A 15,227-nucleotide genomic window follows, 5' to 3' on the forward strand; every position below is an offset into this window, starting at 1 on the left:
ATAAATCAGCATTTACAATTTTTTAAAAAACATATATATTTAAATTAAAGCAATCAGGTAGTATTAATATTGCAGCTGATAAGCTGATATTTATATATATACGGTACCGTATAGATCTATAATATATATAGATTTTATTTCAGGCTTTTATTTTGAAGAAAGTAAGAACTGAGTCTCTAAAGCTGCAGCTGCTGACTTGATTCCTCTCTTCCTCTCCTCTCTTATCCTCTCTCTACCCACCGTCATCTAGCACGGTGGTGATGCCTTATTAAACCTGGAGCTGCTTTCAGGAAGGATGAGCTGTCTGGTCTTTGGAGACAAAACCAGATAAAAAAAAAAAAAGAAAGAAAGAAAAAAGACAAAAACAACAGAGCTGCTTATAAAGGTAGTTTTCCCATGGAAGACAGTGGACGAAGATCTCTGAGCGAGGATTGCATTAACAGTCTGTTCAAGTCTGTGAGTGTGTGTTAGTCTCAGAGTGTGTGCCTTGGACTCCCACTCAGTGATGTAAAACGTGAAGGTGGATTTTGGCATGTGGAGGAGCAGGTAAAAGGTAAGACTCATCACACTTCAGTGAGCAGCAATAGCTTTAACTGTCTTACAGATAAGAGAGGACGGTATATTTGGACTTCCTGTGGTTTCATTCTGTTGCCAAGATGAATGTAAACCTTTCTCTGCACGAGTCACTAACAACTGGCTGTTAACTCGCAAGAAAGAGATATTGACACTTGGTTTCATCAGCAGACTATAGGCGTAGTCCCTATCTGGGCATTAGGCGTGAGGCTTTTGGGGAGGGTGCAAGTAATTCATTAAATAACTAAAGAAGAGAAGTGACGAGGTCCCCATGAGGTCTGTGATGAGGAATTGACATAAAATCCTCAGTTTGGGAGTGATGTAGATGTTGAAAATATGATGCATTTACTGTTTGAGTTTGGTGGATGCCCCCCCCCCCCCCCATTAACACATCCACACTGGTGGATGAATGAAGTGATTAAATAAAAATCTTAATTTTTTTTTTTAAAATGTGAAAATGTTTGCCTGGGGTGTGGTGATGCCTGTGGCTTCTAATATCGTTTCACTGAGGATTGTTGCAGCAAAGGCATTGCATCTGTACACCGGGTGACACAATGACACCAACAGTCTTCAGAGGCTGGATGAAACCCTCCCTGAGCTGCACAGCAGGGAATGACACATGCACTGTATGAAGTTGCTGGCTGGCACTCAGCTGTGAGTCAAAGTGGCCCTGCAGTAAGCAAACACAGTTCTTTCTTTTTTCTTTTTTTTTTTTTTCTTTTGGTACCCCCTACCTGAGGGAACCAGGGTTTCTAAAAGCCTGTGGGGGAGAGATATAGACTAGATACATCCTCTAATGTGGATGAGTGCTTGTAAAAAAAAAAAAACTCACTTTACACACTTCCATCCTGACCTTAAGTATGCGAAATAGAACTGAATTATAAATGACTTATGCTCCAGCCAAGGGACTTGGCTACTGTCTCTTGCCTGACTTCCGCTGCCATTAATTGAGTATGGCATGGCAACTGTAATTGTGTGCAAATTTAATCTAAATGGCCTTATCATTATAATGGAGTTCAAAGTTCAGCGGAAATTGGCAAAAAAACATTTGTAAGCTGTATCTAAATATAAAAAGGGTCACTTAGGAACAATAGTTTAGGGAGTTGTGTCAAATAATTTATCACTCTGACCAAAATTCCTACATGTTGCCTCTATAAATGCACAACATAAAAGTAAGTTTTCTTGTGAAGGATGAATTTAGGTATGTCTGCCCCTGCTGTCGCCAAGCTAGGGGGACGCTGGTGGAGGGAAGAGGGGATACAGGCGTTACCGCTGCAAGACTGAGAGAGAAAGCAAGTGAGCGTGCGTCTGCGAGAGAGAGAGAGAGAGACAGAGAGGGAGAGAGAGAGAGAGTGTGTGAGGCGTTGCCATGGCAACCTGTCAGGGGTGTGTTTGGTCCCCAGAGACGGTGAGGAACAGAGGGGAGGAGACAGATGAGAGGCGAGGAGAAAACTATCCCTCGTTAAGGGTGAGAGGGGGATGGGAAAGGAGATAATGGAGGGAAGAGGAAAAGGTGGGATTGTCTCTGCTTTTTCTTTTTTTTTTTTTTTTAGTTCATTGTTCATTCTCTCTGTGTCCCCACGCTGTGTTTTCCTCACAGGCTTCCTTTCCGCACGGTACTCCTCTGTTCATTAGGAAGTACTGTAACTCACTGGGTTTGTCACGTCTGCGTTTGTGTCATATGAGCTGGTTTCACAATTATGTGAAGTGCATGAAAGTGTTCACATGTTTGCATTTGCCCGAGACACCATGATTTTTTTTCCTCTGTCTCTGGTTACTCCTAATCAGATTTCACACTATTTTGATGCACCTTGTTGGCAATACAAGCAATGACCAAAATCTTGACCTCCACGGCCTTAACTGCTCAAGTTGAGACTCTTGCATTTGTCACTCTAATAGATAAAAAAACTAAAGAGTTACCATTGGACCCTTTGCTTCTTGGTTTTCATAGTTCCCCTATTTGAAGAGCAGAGCTAATTCATCAGTTGTTGCTGTACACTGAATGTTGTACTGATGTTTAAGTTTAAAATCAAAAGGTAAATATGATATGAAAATTCTGAATTTCAGCTTTTATTATTTACAACTCAACATTTTACATAACATAGAACGGAGCACCTTTTGTATTAGGTCACCCAAAATCTACGTAAGAAAGTTTTAATACAAATAATGTTAAATAAAGATTGAAGGGGGCTTCTCCCTTCAGAACTTAAAGCAAGAGGAAAACTGACCAAATCTGAAGCTGAAACAAATCAGTATCATTATAAATAAATCATTTAATAGAATTTTATGTCACAATATTTTGTAGCACTTGCAATCAGGCAGATTATCCCTACAAAGGATGGATTTTTACTTCTTCCCAACTTTTTATTATTATTTGTTCATGATTTGTTTGAGTAAAAATTGTAGAAATGTATTTGACATCTCTCATACTGAACAAACACGTAGTCAACACACTATTAACCTATTGATATACAGTTTATTATTTCCAAAAAGGGTTTTATGACATTTTCTAAATGTGCCACACTCCTTTGAGCAGGTGCCCCAGTAAAAATATTCTAGATCCAAGTCATGTTCATTTGGGTTTAAGTGCTGGTGATGGACTAGGTCACTCAAAAACCTTTAACTTCCTCATTCTAATGAAGTTCTTTGTTGAGGTAGGTGTGTTTTGGATCATTGTCCTGCTGCTTCTCATAATTGGTTCTGCTGTATTACTCTGTAAATTGGCAGAACCTCTGAACCCATTTTCCTTGTCATTTTTCTTCAACCGTAATGTCATGACACTACCTACACAGATCACAGATCTCTTCTCACAGATCAGTTTACATTGAGTTGAATCATGAACAGATCTTTCCTTCCTCCACACTTTGACCTTTCCATCACTTTAATGGAGGTTCATCTTGATCTGGTTAGTCTGTAAAACTTTTTTTTGTCCTTTCTGCTTATCCCGTGAGTTCAGGGTGCGGCACAGCGGATCATAGTCCGCATGTTGTTTTGGCACAATTTTTACACCGGATGCCCTTCCTGAAGCAACCCTCCCTAAATTCTATCGGGTTTGGTCCAGCACTGCTCAGCTGGGGAAGGGAATTGGCTGTTAGGGGTTTAATGTCTTGCCCAGAGCCACTTCGACATAGCCGACACCGGAGATAAAAACAATGTCTATAAAACATTGTTCCTAAACTTTTGTGACTCATCTCTGAACTATTTTGCAAAGTCCAACTTTGCTCCTTGATTCTTAATAATTGTTAGGTGTTTACATCTAGTGCTGTGGCCTCTGTATTTTTGAAGTTTTCTTTAAATGGTGGATTGTGAGACCTTCACCCCTGTTCTGTGGCGGTTGTTGGTGATGTCGCTGACTGTAAATTTGGGTTTTTTTGTTCTGTTCTCAGTTGTTGTTTTCCATGGACGACCAGATCTGTGTATGCTGCTCAGTAAACAAGTGGCTCATTTCTGTTTCAGGGTAATTTAACTATTAGCCTCAACTTAGCAGCCACAATACAGCTCAACTCAGGGCAGCAATCTGTAAACAACATCGATTTCTCTTTCAACATCCATAAATCCAAAGAAAATCCATTTTAAACCAAATGATGAAAGTATAAGAGCTCTTGAATCAATTATTAAAAACATATCATTAATATTTATTGTTATTGCAAAAGTACACACATATTATTATAACATATTTCAGGACCCAAATATATGTATATTTTTTCTTTTGTTATATGTGACAATAAACATCCCCAACTGGATACAATACAGTGCATTAAGTCAGTGCACAGTGGAACAAAAAGTATCATAAGAATACAAAAAAACCAAACCAACACATACAGATCTCCGCTCATAAAACAACATGTAAATGTGCAGTATGGAAGGCTTTAATGTATCTGGGGGTTTTCTACATTAGGAAAAAATTGGCTGCAATGATTGGAGACAAGTGAAAAGTTCCCTAAATGCTGAATTACAAAAGCTAGATAAAGAGAGAAGATAAAGTGTCTGAAACTGCAGGGAGGAAACCACTTGTTAACTGCATGGCACTGCTTTTTAGGTGATGTTAAGAGCTTCCTGAGAGTCTCCTCAAAATAGTCACAAAAGCAGGGTGCGTCTCAGGTTTCTGATACTTCGTCCACTGGAATGGAAAAAAGCTAAATGGCTAAAAAAACAGTTCAACATCTGAAATAACTTCACAAAAATATATGTTACCAGACTGTATAGACTGTGAGGCCTTAAAGTCACTGGGCTTAACTGCCATGTAAAGGAGGTGGCAGGTACTACAGATAAAACCCCAAACAGAGGGCGTGCACACACCTAATAGACACCTGTATCATCAAAAGTCAGCATGCTGACTCTTGATGGCCATGCTCTTACTCTCAAAGCAGATTTGACCAAAGTAAGAGGACAGTGAAGGACCTCTCCAGATGTAGCCCTATGACACATTAGCAGTGCAGCCAGCTCTGGAGTGCTCAGTTGTTATTGGAGACAAATTTTGGATTTGACAGGAAAGACAAGGCTAGTCTGTGGGGCCCTTTGCTGGAGTGTGATTAGCATTGCAGATGCAGGTTTCTGTAGGCGTCAGTTTCAACAAACTCAAGGTTCCCCTGTCTCCAGTGCATGATTAAAATGTAACAGTGGTGCGTGGGAAATTCACAAGAGCAGAATTATTCTCCAACACTCAAAGAGCCTATTTTTTGCTCAGGTATGTTGCACCTCCTCCTCTTTCTGCCCCTGCACACACTCCTTTGCCCTTTCTCTCGCACACAAATACGTGCAGCGGCTCGACCCACATGAGTTTTTCAGCGGCAAAGCCAAAATCAGATAAAAGCTGCCAACAACCATTGTTTTTTTGCAGATATCGCATATCAAAAATTAATGTGTGAATGTGAAGTAGGATGTTGCTGAAAATGGGAATCATGTGATTTTCCAAGAACTCGTTAAAATAATAACAATAATAATCGGAACGCTGCCACAATCAAATTAATAACTGCAATACTAATAATCAACACTGATCCTAATCATAATGCCACAGATAAACAACATAGTATTGAAAAATAAATACGTGATCAATCAAACTGTAACACATCTTTTACAGTGAGAGGCTGATCCTGAAAGAGAACAGTAGTATGGTGTAGTATGGTGGCCATTTATCAAAAAATCAATACACACACAAACACACACATACACACACTGTTAGCAGAGACAGAGCCATATTATTTTTATTATACTATGTGTCAAACTGCAATAGTGACATTTGATGTATTATTACCCCCTCTGTTTATTTATGTATTTATTTACATTAAAATGACATGTCTCGGTGTCTAGGTGTCTCAAAATGTTGGGACTCGAGCGCACAGTACCAAACTGCTGTACAATCTTGACCCACTGCAGATACACATCGCATTAATAACTAATAAGCTTATTTGTTGCTTTATTGTGAGTCAGTGTACACCCTGTGCATCCTCTCTTTGTCACACAGCACATGCATACAGTACCTGATGTCAGCAGCACATAACAGCACATATCCCTCTTTTTAAGGGATTAGAAAAGGAAGCAACAGGCAGGTCCTTCAGGTGAAATGGCTTCTCAGGTTAGTGTGTTCTTCCCCTTCTCTGGCATGAGCACATAACCAGAGAAAGGTTGACATTAGTTGTTCCCCAGAAACATTTTTCATGATGGTTAAAAAGACCATATTGTAAAAGTAGTCTGATGTCCTTTTTCAAAACAGTAGATTCATTAACACCAAAACTCTGCGGTCTGTTGACGGCAGTGTCAGCTGAAAGGAGTTTAAGCATGCAGTCTCCAATGTTTTACCCTCAGCCTCTTTGTAATGACTTTAGATTTGCACTGGTTCTGGCCTGTTAAGGCCACGTTATGGTGGTGAGTGAAACCTGCTAGTTGAAGTCACAAGATATTCATTTACTAATAGTACAAACTTAGTAACCTTAGTAACCTTTAAAGGTTACTAAGTGTACATTCACTTTAGCATCAGTAACTCAATGAGTCACTTAAACTAACTGATAAGAAAAAAACTGGGGACGATAGTGTGACAAAGGGAAAATAGAGTGTTAATTTTGATCAATTAATCATAGAAACATCAACACATTTTAAGCATTTAACAACACAAAAATCTCAACACTCGATGCCCCCTCACCAATGAACTAATTGCGTTCAGTGGTGAGGGGGTGTCATTAGCTGCGTAGAGTTACCACCTACTGACTGTATGGTTGGCGGTTTGCAGGCTGACTCCCCCTGGCCACATGTAAAATTGTACCTGAGCAAGACGTTGATCAGGGGCAATGTCTCCCAACTGCACAACCCAAGCCACTGAGGTTTAATAAGCCAGCATGGTAAAATTTGGGGGTTGCATCAGGAAGAACATCATTCTGTGCAAAATCAAAGTAGGAACCACATCATTCAATGTGGCAACCTCTGAAACTTGCAGTTATTTCCTCGTCACATTAAGTCATATTTTTGATGATTATTGATGATTGATGATTATTATTAAAGCCTATTTCATTTGTTTATTGATTTACTCATGTGCCATAATTTATTTGAATTAAATTATTTTTAATACAATTGATTTATGCAATTCATTTAGATTAATTATTCACAGAGGATGCAATCAGTGAGAAGTTTGTTTTCCAAACACTTAACAATCCTAAAACAACAGTTTCTCTCTCTCTCTCTCTCTCTCTCTCTCTCTCTCTCTCTTAAGGTTTGTCAGAGTATTAAAAAAGTATATTTGCAAAACTTAACATCAATGTATATTGTTTTTAGCAACAATATCCTGCATAATTACTTTGATTTCAACAGATTTCTTCTTTGCCTTAACTCCCAAGTTTTAGACATTCTTTACACCAAAAAGTCAAATGAGAGCTTGAAAAATCCATTACATTCTGAATGATATCTGTATTGTGCAACAGAGAGACTTTCATGGAAACACGCCAGAGAGGCAAGGAATTAAAAGTGACATAAGCCAAATGCCAGATTTAATATCAGAATGTCAGTGTACCTGCCGGGCTTCACCTTCATCTCTTTCTATTTTGGTGTTTATTTAAACAGTGAAGCCGATAGCCCCGCATCTCCAGGAGTTCTGCTTGCATCTGGCCCATATTCTATCCTGAGCTCCCCCAACCTCGCTCCATCTCTGCTTTTGCAAATTTACTCTAGTCACACATACAGTAAAAATGATTGGAAGGCATTAGAGGGAAATAGATAACACAAAGCGCAGGTGATAGAAATAAAAGCTCTGTGGGGTTTATGAAACTAAAATAAAAGGAAAGAGAAATGAGCAAGGAAAGGTTATATAGACCGTAGTGAATTGGATAACAGGGCAGAAAAGATGCCAAAAGTCAACAGGGAGGCATTTTGGAATGTCATTTAAAGTGCACGAGCTGTACAGAGTGAAATAAAGTGAACCTGATACCGAAAATGAAAGCGAGGCGGGTGGTTGGTGAGTGGGAGTGAGATCAAAATAGGATGATTTGACTTGAAAAGCATAATGTAAAGACAGCTGAGAACTTCTCCGCTCCTGAATTTAGAACCTGACCATCCTTCAGTGCAACTATGAGGCAAATATTGATTGGCTTATTTTTGCTCTCGTTGTGGAGCTTCTGACATGTTTATAACAGCAACACAGATAAATTTCACATTACAAGCTACTGTATAGTCATAGTTCAGCTTTTTATTAACTTGTGAAATAACGATGAAGCAATAATATCTACTGTGCCGTGGTTATCATGCAACATAAAAGTTTTATAGCTAGCAAAATACAACTCCAGTATAAAAAGATAGTGTACCGAGTTGGGCTCCTTGGCCCAACCAGCATGTAATAAATGGCAGCAGGTGATAGACAAACACAAATCAAACTGATTTCCTGACATCACATGCACACTAATAAAAACAACCGCTGATTGCCTGTCATGTAAGATAGAGCGAACAAGGCTGCCTGCTGTTGCTCATTTCAGAACAAATATTGTTCCAATCTAAAATGGTCAATATGGCTTTATTCACCTCTGTGACAGGATGCAGGATGGCTTGGCTGGAGTGCTCAGTAATAGAACAAATAAAGACAGTGAGTGCCGATACAAACGGGTTGTTTTTTCCGGTAGAGAACAGAGCAGCTCCAAGGGAACACCCGCCATACTGTAGTAACCAACCTGTCGATACGATTGGCCCAGCAAGCTGTACTCTTAATGCACTCGCCCTCTCATCATTATAAAGCACTTCAAAGAACACAAATGGCCATTAAACTGATAGGGTAGCCGCGTGTTTCCAGTTGTGAGCCCGTGGCCTCTCAGCTGCTTCGTTGTGTAGACACCAGCACTCTGCCTGATCCTCTGACTGAGAGCACACTCCTTGCCGTGGGGCCATGTGGCTGGTTGGTGGCCAAAGCCGCAGCTTCAGTGGCTTTTCAGGATGACAGCAGCAGCGCCACGTGTCCCGTAATAGCTGCGTCCTTCAGGGCCGCTGTCACACTGAGCAGCTAAACCTACTGTAGGTAGCCTGCAGAGCTGCCTCTCTTTCTGGGTTATTATAGTTTATTTGAATCTTTTAATGTTTTAGTTCATATGTTATGTCATTATTATTGGTTTTAATGTGAGTCATGTGTATAGAAGTTCCAACCAGGTGTTGTCAAATGAATTAGTTTTTCAATACCAATAGCTGCTCAAACAGGTTGTGTGTGTGTGTGTGTGCATGTGTGTGACACAGAGAGAGAGAGAGAAAGAAAGACTGAGCAACTGAATGTTCACCACATATGCACCAGACTTTGAGTAAGAACCAGCAACAAATTATTTGATTCCCCCAGGAAACGAGTAAGGGACCTAAGAGTTAAATTTAAATTGGGAATTTTTATTTAATTATGAGGGCAGGTTGTCTTTATCCATCAGAGCAGTGTTCTCTGGTTTCCGCAGTGTCTCTGATTTATGGTGACCTGTAATTGTATACTAAGGCTTTCAGCGATCCATGCAGAGAGAAGTGACTCTGGAACTTTTGTGGCAGATAAGTTTGATGTCGGTTGTTTGCCCAAATAAATCCATCAAAGACACTGGAGACAGCCAAAGATGACTTTTCATCAATAATTTTCACTTTATCTGACTGTGCAGAAACGCTATTTAAAGTGTAAGACAGGCAGAAAAGAAGATGACAAAGGAGGAGCAGAAGTTATTGCATTTAAACTCCGTTCAACTCCATTGTATTGTGGTGGAGGCAGAAATATCTGCAGAAGACATCTGAAAACCTCAGCAAATAAATCTTAGCAATGGATGCAAAGCCTATCATTCTGTCATGGAAATAGAAAAATGGTATAAATAAAAGTAAACTTCATAAGGAATGAGTCCTGAAATCTGGAGATCAGTTAGCATCAGTTAGCATTAGCATAAAAGAAGCTGCTAAGTGGCTACATTATGCTGAACGCAGACTCTTCTACTCACAAGTCCATGTTTACAGCCTTGTTGAGTTTATAACTTGTGATCACTAGCGACATCAGGTCACTATATGAAGAAAGGCTTTTGTAAACAAGGAAAATGTGCTAAATTAAATTACAAGTTGAAACTAGTAGTAATGATGGTAAAGTCATGCAACTGTGGTGTAGTTAGTCTATGAACTAATCTATCTTTTTAGATCTGCAATTGTATTTAAGCTGCAAAAAAAGATACAAGTGATGATCTTCTGTGCTTATTGTCTGCAATAACATCTGCAATAACATCTTACTCTGTGAAAGTTGACCTTCTTTAGTAGTCAAGAACATGTATGGTTTAGAAATCTTGGAAAAAGGGGCCCCCCATGGGACCCTTCTCTGCCTGGGGCCCTACGGAAATTAGAAACGCCACTGGTTGTGCTGTACGAGTTTTGCAATCAAGCTGCCAACAACATTGGAATAAACGAGTGGGTTTCACAGTATAAATGTCTGGTGAACGATCTGAATGTCACACATTGGAGTGAACAGAGACCTGCTGTTTGGACAGTGACAATCTGACAAAAAATAAAAAATACATTGAAATAAAAGTAACATTCCAACTGTGTTGCATTTTCCTAATCTTGCGAAATGTGCAAGCTTTCCTCCTTCTGACTGTGTTTGTCAGCTGCTTCGGGGATTAATTAGCATAGCAGCGTTGGACACGGATCCACTGCAGAAAAAGACTGTCCCTTATTTCACACACTGTTAGTGGGGCCAGCATCGTGCTCCCACAGAAATCAACAGCTACTAGCTGAAGAAAAATATGAGAAATGCAGGCTAGACGCAGTTTGTGTTACTGTAACCAATGTGTCAAACTGACAAATATTACAAATGTAATATTTATGCTATAATGGTCGAATGTACGATGCCTCCTTTTACATTTGAACCAAAAATGCTTGCAGTAAAATAAAAAACAAAATAGAATTGAAGTGCAGAAACAAAAACACATTGGGATTTATGTAACACTCTTTCCTTTCTCGTTGTCTTAGTAAGGGATAGAATCCAGTACGTGGAGTCATTAGTGCTGCCGCCTCACAACTCCTCAGTTCAAATGCTCCTGCCAGCTATGGGTTTTCTCTGGAGTTTCTCTGGGTTTTCTCCTCTTGGTACTCCAGTTTCCTCCCACAGTCCACATGCATGTTAAGTTAACTGGTGACTCTACGTTGCCCGCAGGTGTGTCTGTCTGTGCATGTCTCTCTGTGCTGACCCCAATTTAGACTGGTGACCTGTCCACGATGTACCACACCCTTCACCCGTGTGACAGCTGGGAGGTGTTGGCAGGATAACAGATTTAGATCATGAATGGGTGGATAGAAGCCAGTGCCATGTTTTTAATGTCTTTATCACTTTCAGTCTAAAAGATGGGAGAAATAGCGCAGATGAAGTCGATTGTTGCTTTTCATTGCTTATCTCTTTGGCTTTGCCTTTGTAGAAGCAACACGCGACTCAAAGAGAAGATTTACATTGTGAATTATAGGTGACTCATAATACCTTAAAACAAAATTCAGATTCATGTTGTTTCCCCGTCACTGGGGAAAGGAAACTACTTTGAGAAGGTTGTTTTATTTTCCCCAGTTGTTTGGCCATGATGAAAATTTAATGGCGTCTTTATAAACTTCTATAGCCATAATATCAGCAACAAAAATATGTTCCCTCTTCACAGTGCCCTGCTGTTCTGCTCTTTTGGATCCTATTATTACAAGAAAAGCGCAAACATTTCATTCATTGTGTGCATCCCCTGCATCGAACCTTCACATTTTATGTATCTTCTGCATACAGTATACAGTATATGCTGTATTATTGCAGTAAATGTACTAATCCACCACAGACAATGCAGACTAGGTATTAGAGTTCTAATTAATACATGTAAATACATGTAATAGAATTGATGCCAATTCTAAATAGTATGAAAACTTAGTTTGATGATAAGGATGGTTCAAACTTTCAAGTACTGAGGCCAACTATTTTGGATTTCATGAGTAGCAGCCTCTTCTTTCTATTTGGAAACATACTGTAGTTTGCTCAGTAACTCACCATGGGATTCATTAAATGCAGACTGATTGCGGGACTACTTTACTTAAAATTCTGTTCCTTCACTTAAATTTTCCCCAAGTCAGGATTGTCACAAGAGAACTGCTCCAAATTTCACCCTCAGACATTTTCACTGTTGTACAACGTGGCATTAATCTGATGTTAAGTGCATTAAGGGATTTCTATCGTGCTTCAGCACTGTCATTTACAGTTTTACTATTTTTTTTACACACACTTTCCTTGAAATTTCCCTCACCTGCTTCTGACTTCAGACTCCAAAAAATGTCTTTTGACTTCTCCAAGAAATGCCACATGATCATTAACAATTCATCTGGTTCTGTAATATGTTCCTTCTGCACGAAGAGCAAAACTTCCCTTCACAGACAGAAAAAAAGAACCTTCTTTCCAGTGTCTTATCAGTGTTCCAAAAAGACATTTTCATATTAACCTATTGCCAACCCTGGGCTTGTTGAGCTACAAAAGTTTGAAGGAAGTTAATCAAGCGATTTGTTTTGGATTGCTCTCTGAAAAGTAAGAATATTATCTCCTATCGAGAATCAAAGTGGTCATAATGTTTTCAGCCATTTTTCTATTTTAATGGATCATTAAAGGTGAAAGAACTAGCAGGGTGCACTCAGGTTGCCAAGATGTGCTAAGTGCACTCAGCATTTCCGCTTGGATGAGACCTCAATCACAGAGCTTTGCTATATTTGGATGATAATCTGTGAAGCCACTTATCTCTCCAAACTCAATATTGCTTCATGTGTTATTTACACACTTCGACACAAAAAAGTTGCTTAGTTGCTTGATCCCCACCAATGCCGCCCCCACCAAAAACCAACACATTTTCGCCACAAACCAGCATGAAACCTTGGACGACCAATGTTCAGCTCTATCGTGCAGTGTTGTAAAAGGTGCTCTTTAAATGTTTCTGTGTGCATGCCATGTTCTCTTTCAGGTGAAATTACAGAATGGATACTAAAATGCACCACTTGCGACTGAACAGCAGAACCTTAAGTTTGATACAGTTCATTTATTTTTAATACATTACTATATTTTTAGGTACATTAGGTACATTATTTGGTTTTTCTAAGTATTGTACATTTAACTTTTTTCTAGTTATTCTAATTAAACTAATTAGTTGCTATATATTGTAACAATGGAATAATAAACAAGTTTATTAAAGATGCATGCTGTTTTGCATTCTGTATTTTATTAAGGCATGCCTCTGCATCAAAAAGGAATAAAGTGGGACAAAAGTGTGTGGCCCAGTTTTCCAAAAATACTGATATGAAAGACAAAAAAAATAAAAGCGGCATATGGAGAATTCCTCTGCACTTTACAAATCTTGTCTTGCCTACAATCACCTGTAAAGTGATCTAAATGTGCCCCAATGAAATAAAAATGCAGGGCTAGAAATGTATAAAGGTTGATATAATAGTAGAAATGGTTCGTATCCAGCGCTTAGAAATGTCTCTTGTAGACAGAGCAGCTGCCACTATTTACTCTGCTCCTCTGTGTTTCATTGATAGAAAATAGATGAGGTGCTAATGGATGTGTGCCACCACGAGTTCTCCAGCCTGTGTAAGACTGGGGCTTTGCTACAGAGGCCCCTTTGTCCTCAGCTTCTTTGTATTGATTTTCTGGCATATGCTTGGTTTCTTTGAATGGCGCAATTTGTAACATACATAATGTTTGGCCGGCATAGCTACTGCACAGAGAAAAGTGTGCAGGAGGATAGGAGTGCATGGTTTCACAGTGCCAAAAAGGAGTCGAGCTAAACGTTTTTTCTGGGCTTTACTTTTTCAATTGGATGGTCTTCAAACACGCTTCCCCAGGAGATTTACTTTTCAGGATACCAGTCATTTAGATGACTCCACGAGGGAAGAACAGTTTAAACATCCAGTTCTGGTGGAACCATCGCTCCTTTGAGCAGAGGCTGCACAATGACTATGCTTCTACTACTCACTTAGTCGCATGGCTTTCGATTGAATATCAGACTGTGCATAATGTTTTAGAATATTTATGCATGCGTGTGAATATGAGTTAGCTTGGATTTTCAATGCATTTAGCGAACATAACTGCTCCAAACCCATTCCATTCCCAAATGGGTTCAGTCTCTGGCTATGTTTGTAAGCAGCCAATTATGCGGCAGGTGTAAAAGACAGGTAATATATTCTCAAAGCAACCAGTAAGCTCATACACACACACTAATTTGATGCTGTTACATTAAGTCTGTGGATCCACATTCCAGCATAAACAAATCGCAGGAAAGAAGCTTCCATCTTACTCACAGTGAGCCTCAGGCTTCTGTCACAATTTTTGTTAGAAATTCCCAAAAAGTATTTTGCTGCGTTTTTATTGCAGGAACAGTTTCACCTAAAGAAGAGACACATTAAGGCTATTAAGTAACCCTTATTTTTTACTGTTGTATTCACTGCAGCAGTCTTGAGGAACCTGATCTCATGAGAAATCTGCACATGTTTTAAATAGTGCTGAAAGAGCTCATCGGTTAACAAATTAGATAACAAATGTTACTATTCAGATTTGTAAAATGTTTGTCAAAAAAATAGGCCAAATATTCACTAAATCCAATTAATCATGATGAAAGCATTACAGCCTGTAATCATTTCCAGGCTGGGCCAATAATTAGGGCCAGAGAACCATTAAGATCTGGAAAGAGGACAGAGCACACAAGTACACAAGAAGCAAAAACTAAGCATATGAGTCACGAATGTGGACAAGGAGACAAACACACAGCAGGGGAGAGACACAAGGTAGAAGCTCCTGGAAGAGAAAGTTCCCATTTCAAAACATCTGGAAATGAGGCTGCAACAGCCAGGAGAGAGAGAGACAGAGAGGTCCCATGATGGCTGATGGACAAGCACAGGGCGCCTGAGTGAAATGAGAAAATAGATAGAAATATAGGCAAACAGCCACAAACAAACAGAGGGTAAGTGATGCAGTGGTTTTTATAAGGTAATCTTGTATAGAGGACAGCATTGGACTACACTGTGCATACTAGATAGAAATTCACAATTTTTCACCACTTCTAAGACTAAGAAGGACCCACTTGAGGGAGAACAGTAACAGGTACAAGCCTTGAATTAATCAAAGACTGAAGCACCAACTTAAGGTGAGGGGATGAGTTTGAAGTTTGGATTTGTAACAGATG

General features: G+C 39.4%; 1 protein-coding gene across 1 annotated transcript in view; it reads left to right on the plus strand.

Moving 5' to 3' along the window:
- The first annotated feature begins 227 nt into the window (after positions 1 to 227).
- lingo2b (leucine rich repeat and Ig domain containing 2b) overlaps positions 228 to 15,227 on the plus strand; it is a 30,916-nt gene continuing 15,916 nt past the window's right edge. Inside the window, exon 1 of the mRNA XM_067480400.1 lies at positions 228 to 553. The gene's annotated coding sequence lies outside the window, so the exon portion shown is untranslated. The remainder of the gene's footprint in view (positions 554 to 15,227) is intronic.

The sequence above is a fragment of the Channa argus genome, chromosome 16 (genome assembly GCF_033026475.1).
Source record: "Channa argus isolate prfri chromosome 16, Channa argus male v1.0, whole genome shotgun sequence".
Lineage (NCBI taxonomy): Eukaryota > Metazoa > Chordata > Actinopteri > Anabantiformes > Channidae > Channa > Channa argus.